At 39.1% G+C, this 14,789-nt stretch overlaps 1 protein-coding gene across 1 annotated transcript in view; it reads left to right on the top strand.

The window, feature by feature from the left end:
- The first annotated feature begins 13,459 nt into the window (after positions 1 to 13,459).
- LOC109958177 (thromboxane A2 receptor-like) overlaps positions 13,460 to 14,789 on the top strand; it is a 17,881-nt gene continuing 16,551 nt past the window's right edge. Inside the window, exon 1 of the mRNA XM_020596604.1 lies at positions 13,460 to 13,582. The gene's annotated coding sequence lies outside the window, so the exon portion shown is untranslated. The remainder of the gene's footprint in view (positions 13,583 to 14,789) is intronic.

Here is a 14,789-nt window from a genome sequence, read left to right on the forward strand (position 1 = left end):
GAGACAGCAGGATCTCTCCATACCTCAGAGTGTTTTCCAAGTACAAGGAATGGATCTGCTCCAGCTACCTGTCAAACAAATAGCACCGAACTTTTCACAGATTGTCATGACTCATATGCAGGGCGATGAAACTGATATGATAGTGATGGCAAGTGGATAGATAGATATTTTGACTGAGCACTGCTTCTCTCCTGTGGACACTTCTTTTAAATGCCTTTGCTGCCATCTGCAGGACATTATCTGGTATTTTACCATATACTGTATTTGACCATAACCACTATGAGGAGCAGTTTCTAGCCAATTAGATAAGAGATTAACATACTGTAGATGATGTATTGAAATATTTTGTCTTCTCCAGAGGCTCTTGCTTTCTAATTAAGCCATAATAAGATATGATTAGTAATGCTTTGTAGCTGTAACTTACACATTTAGTGTTCATACATCACGTATAATCTGTGCATTTTGCTGATATGGTAAAGTTACTATAGGTCTTAAAAGCTGTAATGAAGTTTATCTTGTGTAGTGAAATTTCCTGCATGTTTTTTTCCACCTGCTTGTTCAAGCACCTGGCAGCAGTAAATGGTGGCCTTTTAAAACTGCTGTGACACGGTTCCTGTGTTTATGCCCGTGTGCGTTTATTTTCTATAATTTGTCTTATGCTCTCTCCATCCTTGCTGTCATGTGTCCAAGCAATGCTCTGCCACTGACTGATTGCTGCTATTACAACAGGCTCATGTTGCCGAGGGAAGGTGGGCTCCGCTCTCTTTTTCCCTCTTGCTCACGCATGTTTTACTTACTCTGACCTTTCTACCCATCATTTCTATTTCTTCTTCTCTGCACTGTTGGTTCTTCACTTACAGCTCTGCTGATTGACGCTGGGCAATGATGAAAAGTGTCTATAAATATTTGAAGGAATACTAAGATATTTGGCATCATGGTCCCCACAGGATTACTTATTCTTTTTCATATAGCACCGCCACAGGTCAAATTTTCCACTTGTCTCATGTATTCGTTATAGAGGTGGGAATTACAACTTAATTTGCAGTCACAATGCAGTTTTTGCTTCGCAAGAAATCACATCACCACTAAAAGCACACAGCAGTCTGCATATTAGTAAGGGAACAATTCGGACTGATGTCACTGGTTATACCTAGATTTCCCTCCCCTTTCCCATACCATAATGTTTTTGTCATAATCAAGGTATTTCCTGAATGTTAACTGAGCAGTTTAGTGTTTCTTCACCCTACTAACTATTCTCTTTAACATTTGCTCCTCAAAGCCCTCTTACTGTAGAGGTGTTCAGGTGTATAAAGTAGGACCTAATTTATGCTCAGTGGCTAAGAAGAAAGCCACATCTTTCGTGTTAGGGTTTATATTTTCTATATAAAGCATATCCATACAAGGATAAGGAATGTGTTTGATAAGACATTACTGCTAGATAATGACTTGATGGGGGTTTAGAAACAAACATTACTTGTGAGCTACTGTACCATCTTCTAGTTAATAGGTAGACTGAAAAGGAAATCTTCAAAATTGGTCCAGAAAACTGTTCTTCCATTCAGTTGTTTCTACAAACTCATCTGGACTTTGTTCTCAAATATCAACTAAAACATTCAATTCATCACCAAATAGGCTTGGTTGTGTACGGATAATGGTTCACTAATAGGAAACAATGCATATGAATGATGCCAGAGAATACAACACTAGAGTGCTGTCTGCTCTCGAGTGGATTTTACAGTAATGACTAAGGATACGTGAAACCCTCTGCAGCAGGAACATTAAGTCCTCCCTGTAAATATGCTCATTTAAACATAATTAAATCACATACTAGCAGAGTGACGAGCTGAGAAATAGTTTTTAGGCTGAAAGATGATGATAATGTATATAATTCTAGTTTTGTGATCCTTCTATATGACTCTATATGTTCAGACTACATATTAAAATTTGCGTAATATTCAGTTAGCCTGAATCCACAAGTATGTTCCATGTAAAAAGATGGCGTTCACTAACCACTTCATCTCATAAAGTTCCCTACATAGTAATGGGACTCTCTGTCTAAGTTCATTTGTGCCAGTGTTATGGGTTTAAAGGGCCAAACCAGTCTATGGGTGATGTTGCTGACACTATGAGTGAAGTTTGCCGACAGTTCTGTTGCCCTCATCTTGTCGTGATCCTAGTCTTTGTCCTGTCTCGCCCCATGAATTCCCTGTCGTATTAAATCCAGCCCCTATCTTTGTTCCATTTCTCCCTCCTCATGACCTGCTTCGTGTCACCCTGCCCACACTCACCTGCCTTCTATCAGTGCAATCATCTCAGTATTTAGGTCAGCAACCAGCTTTCACTCACCCCCCTATTGTCATCATAGACCTTGTGTCTCATGACTCTCCAGTGTTCATTGTCTCTGCTTGTCCAGCTTTTGACCCGTTTACTCCGTTGGACACCAGCCCCGCTTTTTTGCAGTTCATATTTCCGGATTGCATTCGCCTTGTATGGACATTTGTTCTCTCTAGCTTTCTGGTCTGTAACCTGCCCTTAGTTTTCTGTTTGCCCTCATTGTGTATGGACTCTAGTTGCTCACTGACTCTGATTATTTTTCTGCTCTGTTTGGATATGAGCTGTTTTTTTTTTTGTTTTTTGTTTTTTTACTGTGATCATGAAATGGCCTGATCCCTACTCCACTTAGTCTGTATGCTCCATAGCTGCTCTCATCTGTGAGCTCTGTGACTCCTGTTGCCTGCCACTACTGTATACTGACCTGTGTTTTCAATTTATCTGCATAGTTGTAATTTCACCACCCAGTCATTATTGCTCACCATATTGTACTTGAGTTAATCTCGTCAGCTGTGGTCCTGTATGTTGTGTTCTCTTAGGTAATCATTATTTTTGGTGTGATCTTTTCCTGAGCCAGCCATCATACCTACCTATAGACTTTTTTTGTGTTCCTGTTGCCTGCTGCAGTACTAGCCATTACATTTACCTGTGTCCCAGTCTGCTTGTTAGTTCCTGCCAGTATCACTTATTAGTGTCAGTCATCCCCTGTGGTTTTGTTACCAGTCTGTGCACTTAGCACTGTGAGTCATAATTCCTATGTTCCTGTTTACCAGTAACCTGCTGACCAGTATTCCTATCATTAAAGGCTTGTTCACTCTTCACTGCTGTCCCCTTGTCTCTGATCTGCATCTGGGTCCTCTAATCATAAAACTTGACACATTCAGCCCTTCCAGCTTGCCTTCCTGTGCAACAATATCTGTCTGTCTTCACACAGGTGTACTGAGGGAGAATTCAGCTCCAGTGCATGTGAGAGAATGTTTGCTGAGACGGACCATGGCTAGGCCAAGAACACAAGGTCACCCAAGGAGAAATAATCTTTTTCTCCTTCTGTCCAGCCTGTGGCATTATATCTTCGACAAGGTACACTATGAAGTCCTATGAATGCTGGTTGTAGTTTTGTTTATTACAAAGTGGGTTTTATTTTTGGAGCTCAGGCCTTCACTACTTTCAGAGATAACACACTGAGATAATTCCTAAAATCTCAGAATGCAAGATCAGATCTCACTAGTAAAGCAAAGGTAAACATACTTGTAATGTCAATAAAAATCTATCAGTACATTGGAAAACTGCTGTCGCTCACCAACTGGACAACAATAAACCAGGAAGTATGTATACATTGTGATGGATGTTTTACTTTGCACAGTTTGAGTTGTAGCTTTGTGTGTATATGAATTTCATATTTAAGTGAATTAATATATTTCCATTGGATCAGAGGTGTCTGCCTTTCTGTTTAGTTGTTGGCTAAAATGCCTGCATTAAAGAGAATAGGTCTTCTAAGGACTTGCAAGACAGGGAGAGCTTGGCCATTTTTCATGTCAGAGTTCTCCCTAAAGAAAACATAACCTCCTCTGTTAAAACGATGTGGACTTTGGTGACACATTAACTGCTTAATTGTAGCCTATGTGTCACTGAACTGTAAGAGCGTGGGATTGTGATACAGACAAGAGAGCATACTAAACAGCTCTCCAGTAGGCCACAGCGTTACTGTAAAACGACAGTAACATTACAGTATAATGTGCATGTAATAATGATTCAAAGGAATTCGAACCAAAGTGTTTTTGTAAGAAATCTGGGCCGCACCGCCATGTCTTAGCTGGATGACTCATGCATTTCATTTTGAATAATTGGCCTTTTCACTTTCTGTGCCAACATGCCTCCATAGATTGGAATGAAGAGAAAGACCTTTTCAGTGCATTTGTGTGTCTTCAAGGAGACAAAGAAAACTCTCTCAGGCCTTTCCCAGGGAATGTATGGTTGCCTTGCTTCAAGTTTGTAATAGCAGAACAAACTGAGCAGCATCTATGGAGACATTTGGCACAGGTATGACCCTCTGGCTGAGTTCAGGCAAAGTTGAGTTAGTACTTTTCTCAGGCAGCTTTGGTGCTATGTACTTTCTCCGCTACACTTTTACAACTCATTAGAGTCAAAACTAAATGGCCTGCCTGGGGCTGATGTTTGTAGATAAAAATGTGTCATGTTACAGAAGTGGGTAATACATTCACTGTATTATGTGTGTTGTTGCTTCTGAATTCTGTTTATTCATTTTATATTAAGTTTATCCAGTGATTACAGTGCATTAATCTTATTAATTACATCTGCTGCTTGCTTTACACTCATTAAGTTGCAGTCATTTGTGGCTGGGATTTTTTTTTTTTCTCAGCAGCTGAGAGACTTTTGGTTTTTCCACTGAACAGCTTCACTGGAGTGACCTTGGTTAAAGCTGCTTAAGCTTTTTAAAGACACAGCCATAATTCAACTGGAATAACCTGTAGGTTTAGCAGCTAAAGCCATGATTTTCTGTGTTTTTCACAAATCCCACAGATATAACATGCAATAAATTCTCTGTACTCACCTGAATGTCTATGAATCCAGGCCATGACTATGACATACTGTCAACCCCCAGTTGCTGTCCAAAAGCTATTTTATAAAAAGTGAGCCACATCGCCGCACTGGGTAACATGTTTCTTCCTCCGCTGGCACACCTGGTACATTTATTATCAGATATTGTCGTATTAATTGCAGTGAGTCTACCATTAAAGTATGTAATGGCAAAGCTGTGTTTATAGGTCTTTTTTCTTGGAAATCCATTCGATTAAATATGTGTGGAGCTATGAACTGAACAGATTAGTTTGTTTTCTGGGGCCGCTGTGGCTCATGAGGTAGACTGAGTCATCTCCTAACCAGCGGGTTGGTCCTTCAAATCCTGGCATTTCCAGTCCACATGTCAAAGTGTCCTTAGCCAAGACGTTGAATCCCACTGTGCCATCAGTGTGTGTGAATGGAAAATAGTGTGAAGTGCTTTGGGTGTGCTTATTTGCACCGAAATGTGCTATATAAGTATAAGACCATTTTAAGTCAATATTAGTTTTCCAATTTGATTAGATGATTGAATGTACTCCATTCTATTAAAATGATGAGATGGAATATAAAATAGTACCCTTATAATATTAAATACTGTATCTTTATTGCATTAAGCTACATGTACATGTACGGTAAACCATGTAAAACAAATACAAACCAGAGGGGGGCGTGTGTGAGCCTGGTATTTCTGACACTGGGTGAAAACAATTTGTTTACTCACTCACAATGTGGGGACTACTGTTCCCCAACATGTAAATCGTTGAATTTTGGGTAGGTTAAAGGTTAGTTTAGGTCTGTAAGATGTAAAATCCCAGTGAAGAATGAAAACTGCACACACTAGTCAAAAGGTTCAGACACACTTTCCTATTGAACTGAATGTGAAAGTGTGTCCAACCTCTGAACTGTGTGTGCTGAATGAATCACCACCAACTGTGGGTGATGAATGAAAGAGAGCAGGAGATGACCCGGTGTTTGTGTGGGAGTTAAAATATTGTGTCAGGAATTATATGAGTTTGGGTGCCAATTGTCCTATTATGGTCTGACCCAATTTTGCATAATGTTGAGAAAATCACACAGAACCCCTTTTTTTGTTAGGCAGAGCTGAGTGCAGTATAATTTACTAGGATATGGTGAGCCCACGGACAGATTGAGTGGGTCTGAGTAAGCAAGCTCCAAAGAGAACAATAGGAACAGAGCAGCTAATTTACACTGTGAGGAGAATGATGTGAGCTAATGCATGCAAACTAAACTGTGATGTTAAGAGGTTTTTGGCTAATCTGTAGGTAAGCAGTCGATCAGCAATATTGTTTAAAATGACAACTGGAGAGTAATGAAGTCGATGTGATGACATCAGACGGGATTAAATTTCTGGTACAAAGTCATGCTAATTTAAAGGTGGCTCTGAATCTGTAGCTGTTTAATTTTTTTTTTTTTATAAAGTTCTTCTAATGAACTGATGCCATTTTATGGAATAGAGTAAAGTTCTGTAATTAGTTTCATGTTCTGAATAATAACTGTTTGCCGTTATCTGTACAAAAAATAACTGATTATGCTCATTTTAATGCAATTATTGAAATGTGCTGAGATGAGAAGAAAAGTGGGAGTAGGAAGGGGGTATAGAGGGCATAAAAACAAATTATACTATATTATACTAAATGCAAAAAGCCTCTGCTAACAATGACATGCAGTAAAGGCTATATACAAAAAGGTGTAGAGTTATAATTCATCTTTTTATTAAAGAACTGCCCATCTACACTGGTGTGGCCAGTTACCTATTGTCAGCCATGACGTCAGTAGCAACCTCAGCTCAAGCAAGGAGGAGGAAGGAGACTTGTGCTGCTCCCTAGATCGCTCTGCTTGTTTTTCTTGTGATATTTCTGAGGTTTTGCTCAATGAGTTTGAGCTATTCCTGACTGAGATTGAGGCTGCCTTTCAAGGCATGGGAGCTCTGTCTGAAGACCGCAATAAAATGTAACTCTGGAGTTGATTGTGGAAAGTTTTTGTTTTTCTGTGCAAGGGTTTTATTGAGCCGTGATTTCCGGAAAGATCCTTAGTCAGTGTCTGTAAGTTACAACTTTGTGTCTGGAAACTGTAAAAGCTTGAGGTCAGTTGGATGTTGTTTAAATAGACCTTTAAGCAGAAGATCTTCAAGTGTCAATGGAGATTAAATTTACACTAATGCAAGAATGAGGAAAAACAGGCTTCCCTTTTGTCCACGTCTTCTCTTGCCTTGGAACCTTGACTTCCTCAGTCTCGAAAGATCTTGAAGACTTTGCATCACTATTGTTCATTTTTATAACAAACTATTTGTAGTGTGCACCTTGTGATCATAGTGCTGCTTTGGGTTTTGTTGTGATAGGTGGGTGTGGCCAAAATAATCCACAGCTGACTGAATAAATGGTCAACTGTGTTTGATTGTTTGTCAGTGTTTGATTGTTTATTTGTTGTGTCTTGTTGCTTTTCTTCTTTTGTCTCTCCTCTATCCACTCACCCCAACCGGTCGAGGCAGAAGGCCGCCCACCAAGAGCCGGGGTCTGTCTGAGGTTTCTTCCGTTAAAGGGAGTTTTTCCTCCCCACTGTCGCCAAGTGCTTGCTCAAGGGGGATTTGTTGGTTTTTCCCTATGTAATAATATTGATAACAGTAAGGTCTAGACCTTACTTTGTAAAGTGTCCTGAGATGACTTTTGTTGTGATTTGGCGTTATACAAATAAAATTGATTTGATTTGACTGAACACAACCTAGGTGAGCTTTGTATTCAGTCATATCAGACATTCATGCAGCCAGCTTGTTTGGTGAAAAGCTGGATTAATTAAACTTCACAGAATTTTTAAATCTGCATTTTTTTTCTGCTTTGTACCTGTAGTTTGTATTGCTCATGTGTCTGTCCCTCAAATTTTAATTCTACTTTAACAGTTTTGTTATTAACAGGCATTTGTTTGCAAACAAGAATTTTTATAGTTTAATATGACATACGGTGGTGGTGTTTTTTTTGGTTTTGTTTTGTTTTGTTTTATTTAATCTGTTTACAAAAAAGAAAAATAGAAAAATGTTGGCTCAAATAAGGCTGTTTTGAATTTAATGATATGTTAAAGTCCTTTGACCTCCACCATCATGCTTGCCAGTTATCTGTGATCTGAGGGCATTAGCACCTGCTCCTTAATGCGATTACCTGCCAAATGGACCAGACTGGCGTTCAACTAAGCAGAGTCTGTCTGTTTCCAGTAGCTGGACACTTCATTTAAAGGGAGAATAGTAAGGCAAATATAAAGTGATGCCTTGTTTTTGGTGTTGATGTCATTCTCGTTCATGGTCAATGCTCTAGGCCCAATAACCTCCAGTAAGTATTTGTCTTAGGCCACACAGAATTCAATAATAAGGAGGCAAAGCAAAGAGTACTCTGCAGTGGCTATGAGACACCAATGCACTACAGCTTAAGAAAAAACCTGCAAATAAATTAAACCAAGGCAAATGTAGATAACCTTTTAATACATGTAACATTGCTAAAAATAATGATGCAAAGTGAGAAAAGAGAACCAGAAATATGCTGCCAAGAGAATGCACAACCAAATACAGAAGCGCAAGTCGCATTGCACAAATGCTGTTGACTTAATATTCTAAATGCATGATTCAAATATTTTGTTTTCCACCTTAGTAGGCTAGTAACCAGTAGAAAGACAACACTTTGTTAGGTAATTTCTTAGTCAGATAGATATTTAGAGATTTGTTGTCTAGAAATGTTTAGTGGAGACAGGATGTCTAGCTCAGGCTGTTACAGTGCCTTGCGAAAGTATTCGGCCCCCTTGAACTTTGCGACCTTTTGCCACATTTCAGGCTTCAAACATAAAGATATAAAACTGTAATTTTTTGTGAAGAATCAACAACAAGTGGGACACAATCATGAAGTGGAACGAAATTTATTGGATATTTCAAACTTTTTTAACAAATAAAAAACTGAATAATTGGGCGTGCAAAATTATTCAGCCCCTTTACTTTCAGTGCAGCAAACTCTCTCCAGAAGTTCAGTGAGGATCTCTGAATGATCCAATGTTGACCTAAATGACTAATGATGATAAATAGAATCCACCTGTGTGTAATCAAGTCTCCGTATAAATGCACCTGCACTGTGATAGTCTCAGAGGTCTGTTTAAAGCGCAGAGAGCATCATGAAGAACAAGGAACACACCAGGCAGGTCCGAGATACTGTTGTGGAGAAGTTTAAAGCCGGATTTGGATACAAAAAGATTTCCCAAGCTTTAAACATCCCAAGGAGCACTGTGCAAGCGATAATATTGAAATGGAAGGAGTATCAGACCACTGCAAATCTACCAAGACCTGGCCGTCCCTCTAAACTTTCAGCTCATACAAGGAGAAGACTGATCAGAGATGCAGCCAAGAGGCCCATGATCACTCTGGATGAACTGCAGAGATCTACAGCTGAGGTGGGAGACTCTGTCCATAGGACAACAATCAGTCGTATACTGCACAAATCTGGCCTTTATGGAAGAGTGGCAAGAAGAAAGCCATTTCTTAAAGATATCCATAAAAAGTGTCGTTTAAAGTTTGCCACAAGCCACCTGGGAGACGCACCAAACATGTGGAAGAAGGTGCTCTGGTCAGATGAAACCAAAATCGAACTTTTTGGCAACAATGCAAAATGTTATGTTTGGCGTAAAAGCAACACAGCTCATCACCCTGAACACACCATCCCCATTGTCAAACATGGTGGTGGCAGCATCCTGGTTTGGGCCTGCTTTTCTTCAGCAGGGACAGGGAAGATGGTTAAAATTGATGGGAAGATGGATGGAGCCAAATACAGGACCATTCTGGAAGGAAACCTGATGGCGTCTGCAAAAGACCTGAGACTGGGATGGAGATTTGTCTTCCAACAAGACAATGATCCAAAACATAAAGCAAAATCTACAATGGAATGGTTCACAAATAAACATATCCAGGTGTTAGAATGGCCAAGTCAAAGTCCAGACCTGAATCCACTCGAGAATCTGTGGAAAGAACTGAAAACTGCTGTTCACAAACGCTCTCTATCCAACCTCACTGAGCTCGAGCTGTTTTGCAAGGAGGAATGGGCAAAATTTAAGTCTCTTGATGTGCAAAACTGATAGAGACATACCCCAAGTGACTTACAGCTGTAATCGCAGCAAAAGGTGGCGCTACAAAGTATTAACTTAAGGGGGCTGAATAATTTTGCACGCCCAATTTTTCAGTTTTTTATTTGTTAAAAAAGTTTGAAATATCCAATAAATTTCGTTCCACTTCATGATTGTGTCCCACTTGTTGTTGATTCTTCACAAAAAATTACAGTTTTATATCTTTATGTTTGAAGCCTGAAATGTGGCAAAAGGTTGCAAAGTTCAAGGGGGCCGAATACTTTTGCAAGGCACTGTAAATGCTTAGTTATTCTGATGTGCTTGCAGACTGCATCTAGGCCAAGGTAAATTAAATCAGACAAAGGGATGATTGTTATTATTAACTGTAATGCTAATCATAATATTGTCTTAATGTGAAATGTCATGTCAAATTGTTCTTAGATACACACCACTAATCAACAGCCACACACCTTGACTTTCCTCATGTTTTGACTATTGTTATGATCAGCTGCAAGCTGGCATATCAGGTGACGTGCCTGGGTAGAATGGGGTTAGCCCAAAGTGATTATATTGTATAGGTTCTTTGGTTCAGGGCCTATAACTTGCTTACAATAAGTCCTTCAGACTCCAGAAACAGCAACAATAGGCACAAAAATAACTTGGCTTGGTGTTTGTGAACGGAAAAGATGTTTTGGGTTATTAAACTAAGTACTTCACTAGTGATAAAGTATTAAACATGTTTTTAAGGTTATCTGACTTCCTCTACTGCTTCCAGCTTAACTATTAAAGGAATCTGCCAAGGTAAACATGTTTTGGACTGCTGGCTGAAAACACTATGCTATGTCATATGACACTATGCCACAATCTCTGATTAAAAACAAAAAAGAAAACTCAGTGTTTAAATTATGCCATCAAATTACTAAAAGAAACTGTGCCTGTATTTTCAAGTTAGTGGTTTTGGCTACTAATGTGGTGTCTTAAGTACAGCTACCGTAATTGCTTCAGTCGTTTGTCTCTGATTTAGGCTGCACTGGATCTGCTTTCTCTTGCTTTCTTTTTCCAGTCATTCCTTATCTCAAAACCCTTTCATCTGTCACATGGAGAATAGATGACAGAATATAACTTCTGCCCTTGTAGGAACAAAACCTCCACACTCAATTCTTCCCTAAAGACAGGCGAACTTCACTGCATTACAGGTTTACCTCATAAAAGGGGAACTCTACACTCACACCGTCAGCTTTGCATACGACACCGATATGTATCGTTTTGTTTATTCTGCATTAAAACACTGTTTACCAATTGTTGCATATGCCACACTAACTGTAATGTTAACCCAATATTAAAATAATAGATGTAAGATGTTTGTTACTTTTTATATGCTGCAGACAAAACTCCTGGTTTAGATGTATTTCTGCTGCTGAGTCCAGCAGAAGTCACAATAACTGAGCATGACTGCAGCGCTTTGGCTACTTGAGTATCAAATGACAGGTCTGTATTGATCATACCCCATCACTTACTGTATTTACATTTTTTGTTTGTATACTCTTCAATGTTTTCCCAGTAAGACCCACACTGGCTTTCATCGTGGAGGACTTCTAAGGTGGTTGTGTTGCTCATGAGGCTGGTCAAACTGTGAGTCTTCAGTTGGTTAGACCATCATACTGATGGACTTGCTAATGAGGAGGTTTGTGATGCAAATGTACTCTTGTGGTTAATCTCTCGCCACACTTGTTTCACCACAGTTGACAAGAGGGAACATACTGTAATGATGCTAATGGCCTATTTGTTTCCTTTAAATGTGTGCGGATGTGTGAGTAGAAATCTTTATTGTTAGATCTTTGCCCACAGAAATTAAATAGTAAATGAACAATGCTTAATCCATCTACCATTCCTCTACTTCAGTATAACAGCTGTATACATACAGAGTGTATACAGAAAGATTATTTCTCAGAAGCTCTGTTTACCAATCCAACAAAAGTTGCAGTTAGACTATTCTCCTTAGATTCAAGACCTATTTGTGGACTACTTATCAGCTGCATAGCTTTATCTTTAACTCTGCAATCTTGTTTGTTTGGGTTTTTTGACATTCCTTCAAACTGATTTGCAGGTCTATTCTTAGTGGAAATTATTTCGGATCCACATCTGCACCACATATGTCTTTCTGAACAAGTTATTCAGCTAGGTAAACTGTGTAAGAATCGGGTAAGGCTGGAACAAAGCTTGAAAACAACTTGTGATGACACATGCAGCTGTTTTCATTTGTTTCACAATAGTTTTGAAATTATCGGTGTCCTTAGCTAAATTACTACATCTGTGAATCTGTGTATTAAGTCAGTCTTGCAACATTAAATTACTGGAGTCATTATTACCAGAGATTTGTTATAGCTTATTATCTTCTTATTCTGCACCGTTTCATTCCATAAGCTTAATGTGCTTTATCCATTATTTGTAACTTAAACCCATAAAGTCTGTTGTATATTGTACATTACCCTACATATCTTACTGTCAATATCAATTGTACATATGTATCAGTAAATTGGTTCAGACTAAAGGCTTTATTCTATTATAAAGCCACGTCCGGTTCTTTCAAACCAGGAACTCAGAGGGACGACTCAGACCACTTGGATATATAAAAAATATAACCGTGCTGGTTTATTCAAAGGGTCACAGGCAAGAATTAACATTACACGTCCAGGCATCTTCCACCCCCAAAGCTGCTCGCAGGCAGCCCGGAAGAAGAAGCCCCGAACCTAATAGCCTATACAATTTAATCACTTCGTTGGGCTAGCCCCATCCTACACAGAAACGTCAACCGAGACGTCTCTCTCTCACCAGCTTTGCAGCTGGCTCTGGCAGTAGTCACAACATGAAGCAAATCAACGTGTGAATGTGTATGTCTGTTGGTTAAGTGGTGTGTAGCTAAAAACACTGTAACACAACAATTCACATTAAGAAAAATATTATGGTTACTTTTACCATTTAACAGCCTGAGGAAGACACCCTGGCTACACTAACATCTTCTAATACAACAGATCTCTAATCAATATCTATTTAACTAAGAAAGTACCTAACATAACATTATATATGAGGTAAAGAAATTGTAGCTATTAGTTGGTTTTTTTTGCAGTATTCCATGAAGAAGGCATCAAATTGTACACTGTATAGTCTAACAACTCTATTTGAGTATTGCTGCTCTTCTTATTCAAATGTTCAGTGCAGTCAGTGATCAAAATCATATGTTTTGGTGTATTGTCTAAACATACTTTGACCACCTCCTTCAATCTTTCTGGACAGCAACATTATTCAGATTCCTAAGCAAATATGAGACACTGCATCATTTGCTGTCTTCTGTTTGATGCTTAATGACCTCTTTCTGTTCTTTATTGTCCTGCCTAAAATATTACAGTCTGTCTACAGGGGAGGGATGAACTGAGCAAAAGGCATGCACCACTGGAAGAGCAGAGATGAGACTGAGCTGCTTTAGGAGAGGACACAGCTGGAAGAAGGAGTGTATACGATCGGAGATTACTGCTGACAGCCTGCTGTTGGACTTTATTTCCATCAGGTGGGACCTAATGTATATGGTTTATTTCTTATTTGTTGCTCAAATTATTGTTTGTGTCATCATTATTAGTCTTACAACTGCAGAGAAATGCTTTAGATGGAGTAGAGTAAATTTTCCAACAGTCAGTGCAGTCTTTGCAGTGGTGGTAAGACAATTTCTTAATAAAACTACACTCTACTTGTCAACAGCAAAATGCTTTAAAAAAGTAATATCTATGATAGTCCACATGCATCCATTATCTATACTGTTTATCCTTCAGAGGGTCATGGGGGACCTGGAGCTGATCCGAGCAAACACTGGGTGAGAGGTGGTGTACACCATGGACAGGTCACTAGTATATCACAGGACTGACACAGACTGTAGAGACAGCCAGCCATTCACATGCACACCTACAGAAATCTTTGATTCACCAGTTTAATCTAGCCTGCATGTCTTTAGACTATGTGAGGGGAAACTTGCACAGGCACTGGAAGAACATGTAAACTCCATACAGAAAAGCCACCAGTTCCAAACCGTCTGCAGAACTCAAAATGAAGTCTCCGGTGATCAGTCAAATGTCCTTTGAGATCACAAAATTTGTCATTTAGACTGTTGTGTATGGAATAGGTAACAAGAGGACTGTGGTGTGGTGGTGCAAACGCACGGTTAATCTCTCACCACAGTTGACAAAATACAGTTTGTTTCTGTTTACAGTTTTTTGCTGTTGCTAACAAGCATTGACCAATACTTAAAATACTTCTTCTAAACTCTTAACACAGCAACACAGTTACATCACACATCTGGCCAAATGGTTCATTTTCAGACAAAAACCACATTTTGTTAAATAACAACTGACTTTACATTTCACAATGCAAAATACCATTTTCTACATATACTAACTTTATCAAAACACAGCAAACCTGACTCATAATTGAGTCGTTTGATCAAAACATTAGCACTAGTTTTCTATCCATCAGGAACATATAGTCAGTCATAGTGCACAGACTGTCAAAATGTGAAAAAGTAATCATCATCAGCATTTGGCCATATGTTCTCATCAACATCACACCTTATAATTTCTCTTGCTATGCACCTTGGAAAGAAACGTTTAGAATGCCTTATCCACCCCTGGCAATCTTCAGCTGAGATGTCTCTGCAGCCAGCCTCCATTGCATCCTGAAGGGACATTTCATCATGTGGTCGATGATCATAGACTTTCCACCTCCAC

This window comes from Monopterus albus, unplaced genomic scaffold (genome assembly GCF_001952655.1).
Source record: "Monopterus albus unplaced genomic scaffold, M_albus_1.0 scaffold31.1, whole genome shotgun sequence".
In the NCBI taxonomy this organism is placed as follows: Eukaryota; Metazoa; Chordata; class Actinopteri; order Synbranchiformes; family Synbranchidae; genus Monopterus; species Monopterus albus.